Source organism: Macaca mulatta, chromosome 11 (genome assembly GCF_049350105.2).
Source record: "Macaca mulatta isolate MMU2019108-1 chromosome 11, T2T-MMU8v2.0, whole genome shotgun sequence".
Lineage (NCBI taxonomy): Eukaryota > Metazoa > Chordata > Mammalia > Primates > Cercopithecidae > Macaca > Macaca mulatta.
Genome location: NC_133416.1, coordinates 119,149,646 through 119,170,908, shown reverse-complemented (window position 1 = coordinate 119,170,908; position 21,263 = coordinate 119,149,646). Strand labels below are relative to the sequence as shown.

The 21,263-nt window shown below is 40.0% G+C and overlaps 1 protein-coding gene and 1 long non-coding RNA gene across 4 annotated transcripts in view; one reads left to right on the top strand and one right to left on the bottom strand.

Annotated features, from left to right (window-relative positions):
- The window catches only part of TMEM116 (transmembrane protein 116), a 128,859-nt gene that overhangs the window by 60,495 nt on the left and 47,101 nt on the right, over nt 1-21,263 (top strand). The window lies entirely within an intron of this gene.
- On the bottom strand, nt 5,750-15,000 carry LOC144333097 (uncharacterized). The gene is made up of 3 exons (XR_013401454.1): nt 13,314-15,000; nt 12,034-12,649; nt 5,750-5,814 (listed from the first exon to the last, which is right to left on the bottom strand). It is a non-coding gene; the product is annotated as an uncharacterized LOC144333097 (long non-coding RNA).

The window sequence follows — 21,263 nt, the reverse complement described above, 5'->3', positions numbered from 1 at the left end:
ACATCTTAGTTCCAGAAGGGTGGTTTGTTTTTTGTTTTTGCCTATTCTTCGGGACTTTTCTACATAGATAATTGTGTCATCTGTAGGCAAAGACAGTTTTGTTTCTTAAATCTCAATCTGTTTGCCTTTTATTTCCTTTTCTTGTTTTATGGTGTTAGCTAGGACTTCCAGTATGAAGTTGAACAGAAGTGTTGAAAGGGGTCATCCTTACCTTATTCCCAATCTTAGTAGGAATGCATGCAGTTTCTCACCATTAAGTATGATGTTAGCTATAGGTTTTTTGTAGATAGATTTTTTTATCAAGTTGATTTTTTTAAAATCAAGCTCCCCTCTATTCCTAGTTTGCTGAGAGGTTTTATTATGAATATGTGTCGATTTTGTCAAATGCTTTTTCTGCATCTACTGTGTATTATATGGTTTTTCTTCTTTAGCCCATTGATATAATAGATTATTTTAATTGATTTTTGAATGCTGAACCAGCCTTGTATACCTGCACTAAATCCCACTTGGTTGTGGTGTGTAAGTCTTTATATACATTGGTTCAATTTGCTAATATTTTGTTGAAAATTTTTTCATCTGTGTTCATAAAAGATACGGTCTGTAGTTTTGCTTTGATTGTCTTTATCTGGTTTTAGTATTAGGGTAATGCTGGCTTCATAGAATGATTTAGGAAATGTTCTCTCAGCTACCGTTTTCTGGAAGAGATAGTAGCTAATTGGTTTTGCTTCTTTCTTTTTTTCCTTTTTTCTTTTTTTTTTTTTTTTCTTGAGCTGGAATCTCCCTCTGTCGCCCAGACTGGAGTGCAGTGGCACGATCTTGATTCACTGCAACCTCTGCCGCCTGGGTTCAAGCAATTCTCCTGCCTCAGCCTCCCAAGTAGCTAGGATTACAGGCACCTGCCATGGCGCCCAGCTAATTTTTGTATTTTTAGTAGAGACAGGGTTTCACCATCTTGGCCAGGCTGGTCTTGAACTCCTGATCTTGTGAGCTACCCGCCTCAGCTTCCCAAAGTGCTAGGATTACAGGTGTGAGCCACCATGACCAGCCAGTATTGCTTCTTTCTTAAATGTTTGGTGGAATTCACCAGTGAACCCCCATCTAGGCCTGGTGCTTTCCTTTTTGGAAAGTTACTAATTATTGATTCAATTTTTAAATAGATACAGGCTACACTAAGATGATCTGTTTCTTTTTGTGTGAGCTTTACCAGATTATGTCTTTCTAGGAACTGGTATATTTCATCTCATTAAATTTGTGGGCATGGAAGTATTTCTAATATTTATTATTTAAATTAATGTTTATGGGATCAGTAGTGATGGCCCCTCTTTCATTTCTGATATTAGCAATTTATGTCTTTTCTAGTTTTTTCTTGGTTACTTTACCTAGAGGTTTATCAATTATGTTGATTTTTTCCAAAGAAACATTGGTTTCATTCCTTTTCTCAGTAGATTTCTTATTTTCAGTTTTATTTATTTCAGCTTTTATTTTTGTATCGCTTTTCTTCTGTTTGCTTTAGGCTTACATTGCTTTTCTTTCTCTAGTTTCCTAAAATGAAGCTAAGATGATTGATTTTAGATGTTCTTTCCTAATATATTCATTAGGTGCTATAAATTTCATTGAAGTATTACTTTCACTGCATCCCACAAAATTTTGACAAGTTGTATTTCATTTTAATTTAGTTCAAAATATTTTAAAATTTCTCTTGAGACTGCTTTGACCCATATGTTATTTATTTATTTATTATTTTTGAGATGGTCTCACGCTGTTGCTCAGGCTGGAGTGATCCTCCTGCCTTAGCCTCCCGAGTAGCTGGGACCATAGGCGCATGCCATCAGCTAATTAGTCCAGCTAATTTTTCATTTTTTGGAGAGATGGGGTCTCCCTGTGTTGCCCAGGCTTGTCTTGCTCAAGCAGTCCACCCCCTTGGCCTCTCAAAGTGCTGGGATTACAGGCATGAGCCACCATGCCTGGGTGACCCATGTGTTATTTAGAAGTGTATTGTTTCATCTCTAGATATTTTAGGATTTTCCAGCTATCTCTCTGTTACTGACTTCTAGTATAATTACATTTTTAAGAAATTTATTTTTTATTTTTTAAATTGAAATAAAAATATAGATCTGATTTACCATCTTTACTGTTTTTAAGTGTACAGTTAATAAATAGTTTATATATTTTTTTCAAAAATAATTTCACTGTGGTCCAGGAGCATACTTTGTATGATTTCTGTTTTTAAAATTTTGCTGAACTATGTTTTATAGCCCACAATGTGGTCTTAGGGAATATATCATATGAGCTTGAGAAGAATGTATATTCTGCTTTTGGTGAATGAAGTGTTCCATAAATATCTTCAATTCTCAGCTACCTTCCATGTCTTCTTAGTGGAGGTAGAAGTAGGTATAACATTTTTTGGGTTCTTTTGTAGTGATGAGGTTTCACCAAGTTGACCAGGCTGGCTTGAACTCCTGGGCTCAAGAGATCCGCCCACGTCAGCCTCCCAAAGTGCTGGGACTACAGGAGTGAGCCACCACACCTGGCCGGGTATAACTTTTTAATAAATTAGCCACTGCTTTCAACATAAACCACTTCTATATCCAATTCCCAAATCTATCTTGGAATTTTTATAGCTCTTCTAACAGGGTTTTAACTCTAAGGCAGCAAGCCTTTACACCAGTGTCAAAATTACCTCACTGTTCTATTTGAATATTCTCCAAGGTCCTTCCTCCTTCCTCTACCCAGAGAGGATTTTTATTTCTTTTGTTTTTTTTTCAATAACGAATAAACTGGTCTTTTTTTCCTGTGTGCCTTATAGTATAAGCCCTATTCTCTTTTTTTTTTTTTTTTTGAGACGGAGTCTCGCTCTGTTGCCCAGGCTTGAGTGCAGTGGCGCAATCTCGGCTCACTGCAAGCTCCGTGTCCCAGGTTCACGCCATTCTCCTGCCTCAGCCTCCCGAGTAGCTGGGACTACAGGCACCCGCCACCGCACCCAGCTAGTTTTTTATATTTTTAGTAGAGATGGGGTTTCACCGTGGTCTTGATCTCCTTATGTTGTGATCTGCCCGCCTTGGCCTCCCAAAGTGCTGGGATTAGAGGCGTGAGCCACCATGCCCGGCCAGCCCTATTCTCTTAAGGAATCCAGGTCTTGACTTCTAGGAACATGACTCTCCTAGCTGCTCAAAAAATCACCCCCAACCCCACCTTTTTTTTTTTTTTTTTTTTTTTTTTGAGACAGAGTCTTGCTCTGTTGCCCAGGCTGGAGTGCAATGGCACAGTCTCAACTCACTGCAAGCTCAGCCTCCCGGGTTCACGCCATTCGCCTGTCTCAGCCTCCCAAGTAGCTGGGACTACAGGTGCCCACCACCATGCCCAGCTAATTTTTTGTATTTTTAGTAGAGATGGGGTTTCACCATGTTAGCCAAGATGGTCTCGATCTCCTGACCTCGTGATCCAACTGCCTCGGTCTCCCAAAGTGCTGGGATTACAGGTGTGAGCCACTGTGCCCAGCATTTTTTTTTTTTTCTTTGACAGAGTCTCACTCTTGCCTAGGCTGGAGTGCAGTGGTGCAATCTCAGCCCACTGCAACCTCCACCTCCCAGGTTCAAGCAATCCTTATGCCTCAGCCTCCCAAATAGTTGGGACTCCCGGCGCATACCACCACACCCAGCTAATTTTTGTATTTTTAGTACAAACAGGATTTCATCATGCTGGCTAGTCTGGTCTCGAACTCCTGGGCTCACTTGATAAGCACACCTCGGGCTCAAAAGCACAATTCCTGTTTTGTTTTGTTTTGTTTGTTTTGTTTTTGCAAACAGAATTTTGCTCTGTCACCCAAGCTGGATAGCAGTGGTGCGATCTTGGCTCACTGAAAACCTCTGCCTCCCGGGTTCAAGTGATTCTCCTGCTTCAGCCTCCTGAGTAGTTGGGACTGCAGGCACGTGCCACCACGCCCGGCTACATTTTTGTATGTTTAGTAGAGAGGGGGTTTCACCATGTTAGCCAGAATGGTCTCAATCTCCTAATCTCATGATCCGCCCGCCTCGGCCTCCCAAAGTGCTGGGATTACAGGCATAAGCCACTGCGCCCAGCCTAAATTCTTGTTTTAAAACAATATGGCAATCAAGAATGAAATAATATATCACTACAGACCTAAGAGATACCAAAAGAATAATGAGGAAACATTACAAACATTTGATAGACGTACATTTGATACCTAGATAAATGGACCAATTTCTCAAAAAGCACAAACTACTACGTCTCACTCAATGTGAACTGGATAAGTCGAATATCTTTATAGCTATTAAGAAAATTGAATTTAGCCAGGTGCAGTGGCTCATGCCTGTAATCCCAGTACTTTGGGAGGTTGAGGTGGGTGGATCACCTGAGGTTGGGAGTTTGAGACCAGCCTAACCAACATGGAGAAACCCCATCTCTACTAAAAATACAAAATTAGCCAGGCATGGTGGCACGTGCCTGTAATCCCAGCTACTTGGGAGGCTGAGGCAGGAGAATCACTTGAACCCAGGAGGCGGAGGTTGCAGTGAGCCGAGATCGTACCATTGCACTCCAGCCTGGACTACAAGAGCAAAACTCTGTCTCAAAAAGAAAAAAAAAAAAAAGGAAAAAAAAAAAGAAAATTGAAGTTATAACTTCAGATCTCCCAAGAAAAATAAATATCAAGCCCAGATGGTTTCACTGGAGAATTGTAACAAACCTTTAAAAATTAACACTAATTCTACACAATCTCTTCTAGAAAAATAAAAGAGAAGGGAAGGGAACCTTATCCAATTCATTTTATGAGGCCAGTGTCACCCTGATACCAAAACCAGAGAAAGACAGTACAAAAAAAGAAAACTACAGACCAATATCCCTCATGAATATAGATGCAAAAAAAATTTAACCAAATATTAGCAAATAAGATTCAGCAATGTGAAAAACAGAATTATACACCATGACCAAGTTTTGTTTCTTCCGGGGATGCAGGATTGGTTTATATTTGAAAATCAATCATTGAATTCACCATGTTAGCAGGCTAAATAAGAAAAATCCCATGATCATATCAATTGGTGCAGAAAAAAGCATTTGGCTAAGCTTTACGCCTATTCATGATAAAAACTCCCAGAAAACTAGGTAGAGAGTGAAAACTACTTCAATGTAATAAGAACATCTACAAAAAGCCTACAGTTAGTGTTTTACTTAATGGTGAAAGACTGAATCTTTCCCCCTGCAGGATACAGTAGCAAGATATACAAATCAATTATATTTCTGTATACTAGCAATGAACAATTTAATCAAAATAAAAATACAATTTAAAATCACTCAAAAAATGAAATATTTAGATGTAAATTTAACAAAATATGTATAGGACCTATTAAATGGAAACCACAAGACACTGATGAAAGAAATCAAAGATGTAAATAGAGATATGCTGTGTTTACAAATTGGAAGACACAAGGTAATAAAGGTATCAGTTTTCCTCAAACTGATACATAGGCTTAACCCAATTCATATCACAATCCAAACAAGATTCTTTGTAGATACAGACAAGAAAATTTTCAAATTTATATTTTACAATATAAATTTTCTAAAAGACAATGGAAACAAGACTAACTAAAACAATTTTGGAAAATAATAACTTGGAGAAATCGCTTTTTTCTGTTTCAATAGTATGTGGTATTGCTGATGGGATACACACATAGATCAATGGAACACAGGAAACCCTTAAATAGAGTTTTTGCACTTTTTAAATTTAGCATAATATTCTTTTTTTTTTTTTTTTTTTAACAGTGACATTTGAACTATGGTAGTCCATGAAATGCAGATCTGTCACTCAACTCACTGGGTTTCACTTATTTGTGAAAGAGTGATACCTTCTTTTGTTATTATTATTATTATACTTTTTTTTTTTTTTTTTTTTTTTTTGAGATGGAGTCTCGCTGTGTCGCCCGGGCTGGAGTGCAGTGGCCGGATCTCAGCTCACTGCAAGCTCCGCCTCCTGGGTTTACGCCATTCTCCTGCCTCAGCCTCCCGAGTAGCTGGGACTACAGGCGCCCGCCACCTCGCCCGGCTAGTTTTTTGTATTTTTAGTAGAGACGGGGTTTCACCGTGTTAGCCAGGATGGTCTTGATCTCCTGACCTTGTGATCCGCCCATCTCGGCCTCCCAAAGTGCTGGGATTACAGGCTTGAGCCACCGCGCCCGGCCATTATTATTATACTTTAAGTTCTAGGGTACATGTGCACAACGTGGAGGTTTGTTATGTATGTATACATGTGCCATGTTGGTGTGCTGCACCCATTAACTCGTCATTTACATTAGGTATATCTCCTAATGCTATCCCTCCCCCCTCCCCCCTCCTCACAATAGACCCTGGTGTGTGATGTTCCCTTTCCCGTGTCCAAGTGATCTCATTGTTCAGTTCCCACCTATGAGTGAGAACATGCGGTGTTTGGTTTTCTGTTCTTGCGATAGTTTGCTGAGAATGATGGTTTCCAGCTGCATCCATGTCCCTACAAAGGACATGAACTCATTCTTTTTTATGGCTGCATAGTATTCCATGGTGTATATGTGCCACATTTTCTTAATCCAGTCTGTCCCTGATGGACATTTGGGTTGATTCCAAGTCTTTGCTATTGTGAATAGTGCTGCAATAAACATATGTGTGCATGTGTCTTTATAGCAGCATGATTTATAATCCTCTGGGTATATACCTAGTAATTGGGATGGCTGGGTCAAATGGTATTTCTAGTTCTAGATCCTTGAGGAATTGCCACACTGTTTTCCACAATGGTTGAACTAGTTTACAGTCCCACCAACAGTGTAAAAGTGTTCCTATTTCTCCACATCCTCTCCAGCACCTGTTGTTTCCTGATTTTTTAATGATTGCCATTCTAACTGGTGTGAGATGGTATCTCATTGTGGTTTTGATTTGCATTTCTCTGATGGCAAGTGATGATGAGCATTTTTTCATGCGTCTGTTGGCTGAATGAATGTCTTTTGAGAAATGTCTGTTCATATCCTTTGCCCACTTTTTGATGGGGTTGTTTTTTTTTTTCTTGTAAATTTGAGTTCTTTGTAGGTTCTGGATATTTGCCCTTTGTCAGATGAGTAGATTGCAAAAATTTTCTCCCATTCTGTAGGTTGCCTGTTCACTCTGATGGTAGTCTCTTTTGCTGTGCAGAAGCTCCTTAATGTAATTAGATCCCATTTGTCAATTTTGGCTTTTGTTGCTGTTTCTTTTGGTGTTTTAGACATGAAGTCCTTGCCCATGCCTATGTCCTGAATGGTATTACCTAGGTTTTCTTCTAGGATTTTTATGGTTTTAGGTCTAACATTTAAGTCTCTAATCCATCTTGAAATAATTTTCGTATAAGGAGTAAGGAAAGGATCCAGTTTCAGCTTTCTACTTATGGTTAGCCAATTTTCCCAGCACCATTTATTAAATAGAGAATCCTTTCCCCATTTCTTGTTTTTGTCAGGTTTGTCAAAGATCAGATGGCTGTAGATGTGTGGTATTATTTATGAGGGCTCTGTTCTGTTCCATTGGTCTATATCTCTGTTTTGGTACCAGTACCATGCTGTTTTGGTTACTGTAGCCTTGTACTATAATTTGAAGTCAGGTAGTGTGATGCCTCCAGCTTTGTTCTTTTGGCTTAGGATTGTCTTGGCAATGAGGGGTCTTTTTTGGTTCCATATGAACTTTAAAGCAGTTTTTTCCAATTCTGTGAAGAAAGTCATTGGTAGCTTAATGGGGATGGCATAGAATCTATAAATTACCTTGAGCAGTATGGCCATTTTCACAATATTGATTCTTCCTATCCATGAGCATGGTATGTTCTTCCATTTGTTTGTGTCCTCTTTTATTTCACTGAGCAGTGGTTTGTAGTTCTCCTTGAAGAGGTCCTTTACATCCCTTGTAAGTTGGATTCCTAGGTATTTTATTCTCTTTGAAGCTATTGTGAATGAGAGTTCATGCATGATTTGGCTCTCTGTTTGTCTGTTACTGGTGTATAAAAATGCTTGTGATTTTTGCACTTTGCTTTTGTATCCTGAGACTTTGCTGAAGTTACTTATCAGCTTAAGGAGATTTTGGGCTGAGACGATGGGGTTTTCTAAATATACAATCATGTCATCTGCAAACAGGGACAATTTGACTTCTTCTTTTCCTAACTGAATACCCTTTATTTTTTTCTCTTGCCTGATTGCCCTAGCCAGAACTTCAATACTATGTTGAATAGGAGTGGTGAGAGAGGGCATCCCTGTCTTGTGCCAGTTTTCAAAGGGAATGCTTCCAGTTTTTGCTCATTCAGTATGATATTGGCTGTGGGTTTGTCATAAATAGCTCTTACTGTTTTGAGATATGTTCCATCAATACCGAATTTATTGAGAGTTTTTAGCATGAAGGGCTGTTGAATTTTGTCAAAGGCCTTTTCTGCATCTGTTGAGATAATCATGTGGTTTTTGTCTTTGGTTCTGTTTATATGCTGGATTATGTTTATTGATTTGTGTATGTTGAACCAGCCTCGAATCCCAGGGATGAAGCCCACTTGATCATGGTGGATAAGCTTTTTGATGTGCTGCTGGATTCGGTTTGCCAGTATTTTATTGAGGATTTTTGCATCGATGTTCATCAGGGATATTGGTCTAAAATTCTCTTTTTTTGTTGTGTCTCTGCCAGGCTTTGGTATCAGGATGATGTTGGCCTCATAAAATCAGTTAGGGAGGATTCCCTCTTTTTCTATTGATTGGAATAGTTTCAGAAGGAATGATACCAGCTCCTCCTTGTACCTCTGGTAGAATTCGGCTGTGAAACCATCTGGTCCTGGAGTTTTTTTGGTTGGTAGGCTATTAATTATTGCCTCAATTTCAGAGCCTGCTATTGGTCTATTCAGGGATTCAACTTCTTCCTGGTTTAGTCTTGGGAGAGTGTTAGTGTCCAGGAAATTATCCATTTCTTCTTGGTTTTCTAGTTTATTTGTGTAGAGGTGTTTATAGTATTCTCTGATGGTAGTTTGTATTTCTGTGGGGTCGGTGGTGATATCCCCTTTATCATTTTTTATTGTGTCTATTTGATTCTTCTCTCTTTTCTTCTTTATTAGTCTGCTAGTGGTCTATCAATTTTGTTGATCTTTTCAAAAAACCAGCTCCTGGATTCATTGATTTTTTGGAGGGTTTTTTGTGTCTCTGTCTCCTTCAGTTCTGCTCTGATCTTAGTTATTTCTTGCCTTCTGCTAGCTTTTGAATGTGTTTGCTCTTGCTTCTCTAGTTCTTTTAATTGTGATGTTAGGGTGTCAATTTTAGATCTTTCCTGCTTTCTCTTGTGGGCATTTAGTGCTATAAATTTCCCTCTACACACTGCTTTAAATGTGTCCCAGAGAGTCTGGTATGTTGTATCTTTGTTCTCATTGGTTTCAAAGAACATCTTTATTTCTGCCTTCATTTCATCATGTACCCAGTAGTCATTCAGGAGCAGGTTGTTCAGTTTCCATGTAGTTGAGCGGTTTTGATTGAGTTTCTTAGTCCTGAGTTCTAGTTTGATTGCACTGTGGTCTGAGAGACAGTGTTATAATTTCTGTTCTTTTACATTTGCTGAGGAGTGCTTTACTTCCAACAATGTGGTCAATTTTGGACTAAGTGCAATGTGGTGCTGAGAAGAATGTATATTCTGTTGATTTGGGGTGGAGAGTTCTGTAGATGTCTATTAGATCCACTTGGTGCAGAGTTGAGTTCAATTCCTGAATATCCTTGTTAACTTTCTGTCTCATTGATCTGTCTAATGTTGACAGTGGGGTGTTAAAGTCTCCCATTATTATTGTATGGGAGTCTAAGTCTCTTTGTAAGTCTCTAAGGACTTGCTTTATGAATCTGGGTACTCCTGTATTGGGTGCATATATATTTAGGATAGTTAGCTCTTCCTGATGAATTGATCCCTTTACCATGATGTAATGGCCTTCTTTGTCTCTTTTGATCTTTGATGGTTTAAAGTCTATTTTATCAGAGACTAGGATTGCAACCCCTGCTTTTTTTTGTTTTCCATTTGCTTGGTAGATCTTCCTCCATCCCTTTATTTTGAGCCTATATGTATCTCTGCAAGTGAGATGGGTCTCCTGAATACAGCAAACTGATGGATCTTGACTCTTTATCCAATTTGCCAGTCTGTGTCTTTTAATTGGGGCATTTAGTCCATTTACATTTAAGGTTAATATTGTTATGTGTGAACTTGATCCTGTCGTTATGATATTAGCTGGTTATTTTGCTTGTTAGTTGATGCAGTTTCTTCCTAGCATCGATGGACTTTACATTTTGGCATGTTTTTGCAATGACTGGTACCAGTTGTTCCTTTCCATGTTTAGTGTTTCCTTCAGGATCTCTTGTAGGGCAGGCCTGGTGGTGACAAAATCTCTAAGCATTTGCTTGTCTGTAAAGGATTTTATTTCTCCTTCACTTATGAAACTTAGTTTGGCTGGATATGAAATTCTGGGTTGAAAATTCTTTCCTTTAAGAATGTTGAATATTGGCCCCCACTCTCTTCTGGCTTGCAAAGTTTCTGCCAAGAGATCTGCTCTTAGTCTGATGGATTTCCCTTTGTGGGTAACCCGACCTTTCTCTCTGGCTGCCCTTAACATTTTTTCCTTCATTTCAACTTTGGTGAATCTGACAATTATGTGTCTTGGAGTTGCTCTTCTTGAGGAGTATCTTTGTGGCATTCTCTGTATTTCCTGAATTTGAATGTTGGCCTGCCTTACTAGGCTGGGGAAGTTCTCCTGGATGATACCCTGCAGAGTGTTTTCCAACTTGGTTCCATTTTCCCTGTCACTTTCAGGCACACCGATCAGACGTAGATTTGGTCTTTTCACCTAATCCCATATTTCTTGGAGGCTTTGTTCATTTCTTTTTACTCTTTTTTTTTCCACACTTCTCTTCTCACGTCATTTCATTCATTTGCTCTTCAATCGCTGATACCCTTTCTTCCAGTTGATCGAGTCGGTTACTGAAGCTTGTGCATTTGTCATGTAGTTCTCATGTCATGGTTTTCATCTCTATCAGTTCTTTTAAGGTCTTCTCTGCATTGATTATTCTAGTTATCCATTCATCCATTCTTTTTTCAAGATTTTTAGTTTCTTTGCACTGGTTACGTAGTTCCTCCTTTAGCTCTGAGAAGTTTGATCGACTGAAGCCTTCTTCTCTCAACTCGTCAAAGTCATTCTCCGTCCAGCTTTATTCCATTGCTGGCGATGAGCTGCGTTCCTTTGGAGGGGGAGATGCGCTCTGATTTTTTAAATTTCCAGCTTTTCTGCACTGTTTTTCCCCCATCTTTGTGATTTTCTCTGCCTTTGGTCTTTAATGATGGTGACGTACTGATGGGGTTTTAGTGTGGGTGTCCTTTCTGTTTGTTCATTTTCCTTCTAGCAGTCAGGACCCTCAGCTGCAAGTCTGTTGGAGTTTGCTTGAGGTCCACTCCAGACCCTGTTTGCCTGGGTATCAGCAGCGGAGGCTGCAGAAGATAGAATATTGCTGAACAGCGAGTGTTACTATCTGATTCTTGCTCTGGAAGCTTCGTCTCAGGGGTGTACCCAGCCGTGTGAGGTGTGAGGTGTTGTTCTGCACCTAGTGGGGGATGTCTCCCAGTTAGGCTGCTCAGGGGTCAGGGACCCACTTGAGCAGACAGTCTGTCTGTTCTCAGATCTCAACCTCCATGCTGGGAGAACCACTGCTCTCTTCAAGGCTATCAGACAGGGACTTTTACATCTGCAGAGGTTTCTGCTGCTTTTTGTTTAGCTATGCCCTGTCCCCAGAGGTGGAGTCTACAGAGGCAGGCAGGCCTCCTTGAGCTGCGGTGGGCTCCACCCGATTCTAGCATAATATTCTTAAAGTTCATCCACATTGTAGCATGTGTTAGTATTTCATTCCTTTTTTTTTTTTTTTAGAGTTGGGGTTGGCCAGGCGTGGTGGCTCATGCCTATAATTCCACCAGTTTGGGAGGCCGAGGCAGGCGGATCATGAGGTCAGGAGATCGAGACCATCCTGGCTAACACGGTGAAACCCCATCTCTACTAAAAATACAAAAATAAAATTAGCTGGGTGTGGGGGCAGGTGCCTGTAGTCCCAGCTACTAGGGAGGCTGAGGCAGGAGAATGGTGTGAACCCGGTAGGAAGAGCTTGCAGTGAGCTGAGACCATGCCACTGCACTCCAGCCGGGGCGACAGAGCAAGACTCCATCTCAAGAAAAAAAAAATTGTTGGGGTTTCTCTGTTGCCCAGGCTGGAGTGCGGTGGTGCAGTCATGGCTCACTGCAGCCTCAAACTCCTGGGCTCAAGAGATTCTCCTGGCCAGGCACAGTGGCTCACGCCTGTAATCCCAGCACTTTGGGAGGCCAAGGCAGGTGGATCACTTGACCTCAGGAGTTTGAGACCAGCCTGGCCAACATGGTGAAACCCTGTCTCTAGTAAAAATACAAAAATTAGCTGGGCGTGGTGGTGCACATCTATAATCCCAGCTACTTGGGATGCTGAGGCAGGAGAATTGCTTGAACCTGGGAGGCAGAGGTTGCAGTGAGCTTGTCACTATACTCCATCCAGCCTGGGTGACAGAGCAAGACTCCATCTCAAAAAATAAAAATAAAAATAAAAAAGATTCTCCCACCTCAGCCTGCTGAGTATCTGGGACCACAGATGCATGCCACCACAAACTGTTAAGTTTTACATTTTTTTTAGAGAAAGAGTATCACCATGTTGCCCAGGCTAGTCTGGAACTCCTGGCTTCAAGCAGTTCTCCCACCTTGACCTCTCAAAATGCTGGGATTACAAGCATAAGCCATTGTGCCCAGCTCAACTCATTCCTTTTTATTGCTGAATAGTGGTCCATTGTATGGATATACTACATTTTACTTGATGATAGACTTTTGGATTGTTTTCATTTAATGTATAAGTAACATGCTATAAATACTCAGGTACAAGTTTTTGTCTGGATATGTTTTTGTATTTCCTGGGTATATTATGCATATATGAGTGGAAGTGCTAGGTCATATGATAACTCTGCATTTATTTACATTTTAAGAAACTACCAAGCTTTGATTCAAAGTGACTGCACCATTTTACATTCACACCAGCAGTGCATATGGGTTCTAATTTCTCTACATCCAGAATCTGTGTTTTTTATCTTTAGCCATTTAGTTCCTAGCATATAAATATTTCTTAAAAGTAAATATTTAATTTAAAGAACGAAGTCAATGAGAAAATAAACAAATGAACTGAGGTCAGATTAGTTTGTTGGGTTTCTTTTTTTTTTTTTTTTTTTTTTTGAGACAGGGTCTTACTCTGTAACCCAGGCTGGAGTGCAGTGGCACTATCACAGCTCACTATAGCCTTGACTTGACCTGGGCTTGCTGATTCTCCAACCTCAGCTTCCTGAGTAGCTGGGACTACAGGTGCAAGCCACCATGCCTGGGTAATTTTTATATTTTTAGATTAGATTTTACCATGTTATCCAAGCTGAGCTTGAACTCCTGGATTCAAGCGATCTGCCCCTCAGCCTCCCAGAATACTGGGATTACAGGGGTGTGCCACCACGCCCAGCCTGAAGCCCAGATTTGTATAATTTGCCTGTTTCTGTGGTACAAATACTCCCACCACCATAACATAACAAGATATGGTAGTGGAGTATACAGATATACGGGGGAGAGTTATGGAAGATTTTCTTCCCATGGCAGAGTAATTATCTGGAGCCATATTACATATACAACGGGGATGTGATAAAAGAGCTCACAATTTTTTAAAGCTTTACATCTAAAAGCAGGGTGAAAACATTTTACAGTTGTTCAACATTTTGCATTCTCATTAGTAGAGGAAGACTGCCTTTTTTCTTTTTTGAAAAAACACTTCAGTGATACTTTCATGCCCCTTTCCCACAGCTTGCCCACAAAAAATGACAAAATTCAAGAATGAAGTTTGGGGGAATAAGAAGCTAAACTTTTTTCAAATTAGTGTAACACTTTGCCTTCATTGTGGACAGAATTGCACCTATCTGAATTTGTGATGGTGTGATCTGGGTTTTCAGTAAACTATTTAAAAAAAACTTTTTTCCCTTTCACTGAGTCCAGAGAATGACATGGAGTATGACCCCAGGTTAGGAGGAGCTTCCCTCAGACATTCCTAAAGTGACAAGAAAAGATGTCAGGTTGGGGCCAAGGAGAGAGATAGCCAATCCAAGTCCCCCAGGGAGGGACTTGGCCCCTGGACTTCAGGAACACTAATATCTGTAACATCCAAATGTGTTTTCTTTCCCATATCATCATTCCCTTGGTTTCCCTCAAGTCTAGATAAAACTAGAGCCTGAACTTGGCAGTGCTTTGGGTAAGTAAAAGAAGGACCTGGTTCTCCGCTGGCCTGAGGCAGCACAGAGAAGACAAAAGTGGTCCAGAGAAGGCAGATAAAGGATGGCAAGAAGTCACCAGCCAACACCAGAGTCTCTTGGGGCAGCATCTGGCTGGGTTACAAGTGACTACCAATGGCAACACGTAAACATTCCTCATAATCCTCCAACACACTGGGGAGAGGAACCAGGAGAAAGGCTATGCTTCCTAGAGGCACAAACACACCATGCAGAACAGACTGTTCTCACTCGTGCTTAAGGGAACTCTGACTCTTGAACCCAGACATTTAAGATCCCAAGTTCCATGTACATGCTCATTCCTGCCCCCATTAAAACTCATCCTTCCCTGCCACAGTCTATCATAAACGGCTTCAGCCTTATTTGGCTGGAGTTTGCGATTTATAAACATTCAAAATTTACTTCATGAGCTTTATAAAATTAACAATATTGTATCTGAACAAGATTTTGGATTGTGCAGTGGCTATGGACTGGCAAAAAGCATCCTGCGTGGCTGGGCACAGTGGCTAATGCCTGTAATCCCAGCACTTTGGGAGGCCAAGGTGGAAGAATCACTTGAGGCCAGGAGTTCAAGACTAGTCTGAGTAACATAGACCTCCATCTCTAAAAATAAAAATAAAAATACTTAGCACAAGAGGCTGAAGTAGGAGGGTTGCTTGAGCCCAGGAATTTGAGGGCTATGACTGCGCCATTGCACTGTAGCCTGGGCAGTAGAGTGAGACCTCATCTCTCTTTTTTAAGAAAATGTTATCCAAAGCAGTTTATTAATTTTTTTAATTCTAATTTTTGTGGGTACATAGTAGGTATATATATTTATAGGGGTACATAAGATGGTTTGATACAGGTATGCAATGCATAATAATCTCATTATGGAGAATGGGTTATCTGTCCCCTCAAGCATTTATCTTTAGTGTTATAAACAATCCAGTTATACTTTTTTAGTTATTTTAAAATGTATAATTAAATTATTACTGACTATAGTCACCCTGTTGTGCTATCAAATAGTAGGCCTTATTTATTCTTTATTTTTTTCTGTACCCATTAACCATCCCTACCTCCCCCTACCCCCAAATGCCCTTTCCCAGCCTCTGGTAGCCATCCTTCTATTTTCTATCTCCATGAGTTCAGTTGTTTTAACTTTTAGATCCCACAAATAAGTGAGAACGTATGATGTTTGTCTTTCTGTGCCTGGCTTATTTTACTTAATGATCTCCAGTTCCATCCATGTTATTGCAAATGATAGGATCTTATTCTTTTTTATGGCCAAATAATACTCTGTTGTATACATGTACTGCAGCCTCAACTTCTGGGGCCCAGGTGATTCTCCCACCTCAGCCTCCTGAGTAGCTAGGACTATAGGCACATGCCACCACTCCTGGCTAATTTTTTATATTTTTTGTAGAGACAGGGTTTTGCCATGTTTCCCAGGCTGGTCTCAAACTCGTATGCTCAAGCAGTTCACCCACCTCAGTCTCCCAAAGTGCTGGGATTACAGGCATGAGTCACTGCACCCAACCTGCATTTTCTTTATCTATTCATCTGTTGATGGACACTTAGGTTGCCTCCAAATCTTGGCTATTGTGAACAGTGCTGCAACAAATATGGGAGTGCAGCAGATATCTCGTCAATAACTGATTTCCTTCCTTACCCAGCAGTGAGATTGCTGGGTCATATGGTAGCTCTAGTTTTAGTTCCATAGTGATTGTACTAGTTTACATTCCCACCAACAGTGTAGAAGGGCTCCCTTTTCTCCACATCCTCGCCAGCATTTGTTATTACCTGTCTTTTGGATATAAGCCATTTTAACTGGGGTGAGATGATATCACATTGTAGTTTTGATTTGCATTTCTCTGATGATTAGTGAACAGTCACTTTTTCATATGCACGTTTGCCATTTGTGTGTCTTTTTTTGAGAAACGTCTATTCAAATCTTTTGCCTATTTGATCAGATTAGATTTTTTCCTATATTTGAGTTTCTTATATACTCTGGTTATTAATGCTTTGTCAGATGGATAGTTTGCAAATGTTTTCTCATATTCTGCGGGTTGTTTCTTCACTTTGTTGATTGTTTCCTTTGCTGTACAGAAGGTGAGCCCATTTGTCTATTTTTACTTTGTTTGCCTGTTTGTAGGGTATTACCCAAGAAGTTTTTGCCCAGAGCAATGTCCTGGAGATTTTTCCCCATGTTTTCTTGTAGCTGTTTCATAGTTTAATGTCTTAGATTTAAGTGTTAATCCATTTTGATTTGATTTTTGTATATAGCAAGAGATAAGGGTCTAGTTTCAGTCTTCTGCATATGGATATCCAGTTTTCCCAGTACCGTCTATTGAAGAGACTGTCTTTCCCTGTTCTTGGCACCTTTGTCAAAAATGAGTTCACTAGGTGTGTGGATTTGTTTCTGGGTTCTCTATTCTGTTCCATTGGTCAATGTGTCTGTTTTTATGCCAGTACCATGCTGGTTTGGTTGCTATAGCTCTGTAGTATAATTCAAAGTCAGGTAATGTGATTCCTCCAGATTTGTTCTTTTTGCTTAGGATACCTTTGGCTATTCTGGGTCTTTTATGGTTCCATATAAATTTTAGTATTGTTTTTTCTCTTTCTGTAAAGAATGTCATTGGTATTTTGATAGGGATTGAATTAAATCTGTAGATTGCTTTGGATAGTATGGACATTTTAACAATGTTGATTCTTCCAATCCATTAACATGGAATATCTTTCCACTTTTTGGTGTCCTCTTCAATGTCTTTCATCGGTGTTTTATAGTTTTCATTACAGATATCTTTCACTTCTTTGGTTACATTAGTTCCTAGGTATGTAATTTTATTTGTGGCTATTATAAATGGGATTACTTTTTTATTTCTTTTTCAGATTGTTCACTGTTGCATACAGAAATGCTTCTGATTTTTTATGTTGATTTTGTATCCTACAACTTTACTGAGTTTATCAGTTTTAATAGTGTTTTTGTGGAGCCTTGAGGTTTTTCCATATACAAGATGATATCATCTGCAGAGTTAATTTGACTTCTTCCTTTCCAGTTTGCATGCCTTTTCTTTCTTTCTCTTGTCTGATTGCTTTAGCTAGGACCTCCAGCACTATATTGAATAACATTGGTGAAAGGGGGCATCCTTGTCATATTCCAGATCTTAGAGGAAAGGGTTTCAGTTTTTCCTCGTTCAGTATGATACTAGCTGTAGGTCTGTGGTATATGGCTTTTATTATGTTAAGGAATGTTCCTTCTATACCTAGTTTTTTGATAAGGGTTCTTATCATGAAGGTATGCTGAACTTTATCAAATGCTTTTTCAGCATCTACTGAAATGACCATATGGATTTTGTCCTTCATTCTGTTGATATGATGTATCACATTAATTGATTTGCATATGTTGAACCATCCTTGCATCCCAGGGATAAATTCCACTTGGTCATGATGAATAATCTTTTTAATATATTCCTGAATTAGATTTGCTAGTAATTTGTTGAAGATTTTTGTCAGAGATATTCATCCGAGATATCTGATATTCATCAGAGACCAATGCCTGTAATTTGTTTCCTTCCTTCCTTCCTTCCTTCCTTCCTTCCTTCCTTCCTTCCTTCCTTCCTTCCTGCCTTCTTTCCTTCCTTCTTTCCTTCCTTTCTCTCTTTCTTTCTTTTTCTTGATGTGTCTTTGTCTGGTTTTTGGAATCAGGGTAATATTGGCCTTGTAGAATGAGTTTGGAAGTATGTCTTCCTCTTCTGTAGTTTGAGTAGGATTGGTATTGGTTCTTCTTTAAATGTTTGCTAGAATTTAGCAGTGAAGCCGTCGGGTCCCAGGGGTTTCTTTTTTTTTTTTTTTTTTGAAACGGAGTTTCACTCTTGTTGCCCAGGCTGGAGTGCAATGTTGCGATCTCGGCTCACCGCAACCTCCGCCTTCTGGGTTCAAGTGATTCTCTTGCCTCAGCCTCCCGAGTAGCTGGGATTATATAGGCTTGTGCCACTACACCCAGCTAATTTTGTATTTTTGGTAGAGATGGGGTTTCTCCGTGTTGGTCAGGCTGGTCTCAAACTCCTGACCTCAGGTGATCCTAATATTATAATAATAATAATATAATTATTATATTATTTTTATTTTTATTTATTATTATTTCTAAATTATTAAGAAAATAATTTAGTTTCTTGCTTTTTATTTTTGTGTATCTATTATATGTTTTTTTGGCTTGAGGTTACCATGAGGCTTGCAAACACTATCTTATAACCCATTATTTTAAACTGATAACAACATAACACTGTTTGTATAAGCAAACAAGCAAAAAGAAAACTAAGAACTCTACACCTTAACTTCATACCTCTGCTTTTTCACTTTTGGTTGTTTCTGTTTATATTTTACTGTGCTATGTCTTGAAAAGTTGTTGTTGTTATTATTTTGATTGGTATATTATTTATTCTTTCTACTTAAAATAAGAGTAGTTTATACACCACAGTTACAGTGTTATAATATTCTGTGTTTTACTGTGTATTTCTATTACCAGTGAGTTTTGTACCTTCAGGGTGATTACTTATTGCTCATTAATATTCTTTTCTTTCTGATTGAAGTGCTCCCTTGAAAGCATTTCTTGTAGGACAGGTCTGATGTTGATGAAATCCCTCAGCTTTTGTTTGGGAAAGTATTTCTCCTTCGTGTTTGAGGGATATTTTCATTAGATACACTATTCTAGGGTAAAAGTTTTTTCCTTCAGAACTTTAAATATGTCTTGCCACTCTCTTCTGGCCTCTAAGGTTTCCGCTGAGAAGTCTGTGACCAGAAATATTGGAGCTCCACTGTATGTTATTTGTTTGTTTGTTTTCTTTCTTTCTTTTTTTATTAAAAAAATAATTGATTTTCTCAGCCCCAGCCCTGGCAGTTCATGTGGCTGAGGAAGCCTGGCCTGATTTGTTTGTTTTCTCTTTCTGCTTTTAGGCTCCTTTATCCTTGATTTTTGGGAGTTTGATTATTAAATCTCTTGAGATAGTCTTCTTTGGGTTAAATCTGCTTGGTGGTCTACAACCTTCTTTTACTTGGATATTGATACCTTTCTCTAGGTTTGGGAAGTTGTCTGTTATTATCCCTTTGAATAAACTTTCTACCCCATCTCTCTCTCTACCTCCTCTTTAAGGCCAATAACTCAGATTTGCCCTTTTGAGACTATTTTCTAGATCCTGTAGGCATGCTTCCTTTTTTCTTTTTCTTTTTGCTCCTTTGGCTGTTTATTTTCAAATAGCCTGTCTTCAGGCTCACTAATTCTCTCTTCTGATTGATCAATTCTGTTATTGAAAGACACTGATGCATTCTTCAGTATGCCTATTGCATTTTTAGCTCCAGAATTTCTGCTTGATTCTTTTTAATTATTTCAATCTCTTTGTTAAATTTATCTGATAGAATTCTTAATTCCTTCTCTGTGTTATCTTGAGTTTCTTTGAATTTCCTCCAAGACAGTTATTTTGAATTCTCTGTCTGAAAGGTCAGATATCTGTTTCTCCAGGATCGGTCCCTGGTACCTTATTTAGTGCATTTGATGAGGTCATGTTTTCTTGGATTGTCTTGATACTTGTAGATGTTTGTCTGTGTCTGGGCATGGAAGAGTTAGGTATTTATTGTAGTCTTCGCAGTCTGGGCTTGTTTGTACCTATCCTTCTTGGGAAGGCTTTCCAGATATTTGTAAGGACTTAGGTGTTGTAATCTAAGCGGTATCTGCTTTAGGGGGCACCCCAAGCCCAGTAATGCTGTGGTTCTTGAAGATTCATAGAGATACTGCCTTGATAGTCTTAGGCAAGATCCAGGATAATCTGAATTGCCAGCCAGAGACTTGTTCTCTTCCCTTAATTTCTCTCAGACATACAGAGTCTCTATCTCTGTTCTGAGCCACCACTGGGGGTGCAGTGACACAAACACCCCTGTGGCCACCACCACTATGACTGCACTGGGTCAGACCTGAAGCCAGCACAGTTCTGGGTCTTGCCCAATGTCTGCTGTAACCACTCCCTGACTACCACCTATATTTGCTCAAGGCCTTGGGGCTCTACAATCAGCAGGTGGCAAGGCCAGCCAGGCTTGTGTCCTTCCCTTCAGGGTGGTGAGTTTCCCCGGGCCCTGAGTGGGTCCAGAGGAGCCAGCCAGGGACTAGATTCAAAAACCTTAGAAGTCTACCTGATGTTCTCTTGTACTGTGGCTGAGCTGGCACTCAAATCACTAGATGCAGACCTTCTCACTCTTCCTTTCACTTTCCAAAGGCAGAGAAGCCTTACCCTGTGGCCACCACCACCATGGGCCCATGGGGAGTACTGCCAGACTACTGCCAAAGTTCCCTTAAGGCCCAAGGGCTCTTCAATCAGCTTGTGGTGAATGCTGTCTGGCCCAGGACTCACTCTTCAGGAAATTGGGCTCCCCTCTGGCCCAGGGCAGGTCCAGAAATGCTGTCCAAGGCTAAGTCCTGGAATCGGGGACTCTAGCCCACTTGATACTCTACTCACCTGTGGCCGAGCTGGTACCTAAGGTGCAAGAGAAAATCCCATTTACTCTTCCCTCTGCTTTTCTCAAGTGGAAGGAGTCTTGCCCCATAACCACTACAGCTGGGAATGTGCTTAGTCTCACTTGAAGCCAGCAAGTCTCAGACTCTCACCCAAAGCCCTCGATGTAGTGCCTGGGTATTGTTGCTGGTTATTCAGGGCCCAAGGGCTCTTCCATTCGCAGGTGATGAACGCTGCCAGAACTGAGTCTTTCCCTTCAAGGCAGCAGGTTCCCTTCTGGCCCAGGGTGTGTCTAGTATTATCATCCAGAAGTTAGGGCCTGGAAAGTGGGCCCCAGAACTCTGACCAGTGCCCTATCTTGCTGTGGCTGAGCTGGTATCTAAGATATAAGACAAAGACCTCCACA